Genomic DNA, 1,427 nt, shown 5'->3' on the forward strand with positions numbered 1-1,427 from the left:
ATCTACCATTTTCACTGAACTCCATCCACTGGCCTCTTTGCTGTTTCCAAAACAAGTAAGGCACTGTCACGTCTCAAGTCCTCCGTCATTTCTTCTTTACAGAAAGCTCTTCCTCACCTGTTCTATTGGCTAATCACCCTTTCATGTAACTGCTCAAATTTCATCTTTTTAATGAAGCAAGGTTTGCCATTACCAATCTATTTAAAACTGCAAACTTGATTGGTTTCTGAATGGCCTTCTCAATCCCTCTTACTCTGCTATAAGTTTTCTTTCTTTCCATTAATTTTTTTTTATCTTCTAACATAATATATAACTTGCTTAATTTATGTTTATATTTACTTGTTTTCACCTGCCATGATCCATATCTGGGGATCAAACCCGCAACCTCGGCATGTCGGAACAACGCTCTTACCAACTGAGCTACCCAATCAGGCCCCAGGGTTCTACTTTTGAAAGCAGTGGTGAGGGGTTTCTGCAGAGCCCTGCAGTCATTACGCATGGTCACCGTGTGTGATGGGCACGTGCCATGGCTGTGGGCCTGGCCATGGGGCAGCAGCTCTTCCAGAAGCAGGGCAGCACCCTGTGCAGGAGTGCCACAATTGTGGCTGAGCTCCTCTCATATGGCATCAACAGCATTTTATATCAGTGTGGCATTTATCCGTCTGAAACCTTTACTTGAGTACATAAATATGGACTCACCTTGCTTATAACTGCTGATCCTGAGCTCATGAAGTATCTACATAATGTGGTAGAACAACTACCAGATTGGTTATACACATGTTCAGTTCAGAAACTGGTGGTACTCAGCTTGAACACTAAAAGTGGTGAGGTTCTTGAAAGATGGCAATTTGATATTGAGCGTGACATGACTACCAAAGATGTCAGTCCCCCCAGTACATCCAAGATAAAATTGGCTCAGTGGACAGATCACAGTGACAGTGACATTTCTGCCACTGTTGGAAGTTTCTTGTTCATTTGATCTGCTGGTCTATACACACAAAGATTTGGTTGTACCTGAAATGTGGGAAGGGTTGGGACCACAGTTCATTACCAATTCTGAACAAGCCCGTCTGTGTTCCTTCACTACGACAATCCACAAAGTAGGTAGCATGGTGATGAGACAGGAACAATCATGTAATTTTTGAATGTGTGTTTCCTGAAAACAAGGGAACTATAGTTCATGCTTTACTTCAGTGGTTCCCAACCTTTTTTGGGCCATGGACCGGTTTAATGTCAGAAAATATTTTCATGGACCGGCCTTTAGGGTGGGACAGATAAATGTATCACGTGACCGAGACAAGCGTCAAGAGTGAGTCTTAGACGGATGTAACAGAGGGAATCTGGTCATTTTTTAAAAATAAAACATCATTCAGACTTAAATATAAATAAAACAGAAATAATGTAAGTTATTTATTCTTTCTCTGTGG

General features: G+C 41.7%; 1 pseudogene; it reads left to right on the top strand.

Annotated features, from left to right (window-relative positions):
* Positions 1-544: 544 nt before the first annotated feature.
* On the top strand, positions 545-1,145 carry LOC136388231 (mitotic spindle assembly checkpoint protein MAD2A pseudogene; annotated as a pseudogene).
* Positions 1,146-1,427: the final 282 nt, after the last annotated feature.

Source organism: Saccopteryx leptura, chromosome 1, assembly GCF_036850995.1.
Source record: "Saccopteryx leptura isolate mSacLep1 chromosome 1, mSacLep1_pri_phased_curated, whole genome shotgun sequence".
In the NCBI taxonomy this organism is placed as follows: domain Eukaryota; kingdom Metazoa; phylum Chordata; class Mammalia; order Chiroptera; family Emballonuridae; genus Saccopteryx; species Saccopteryx leptura.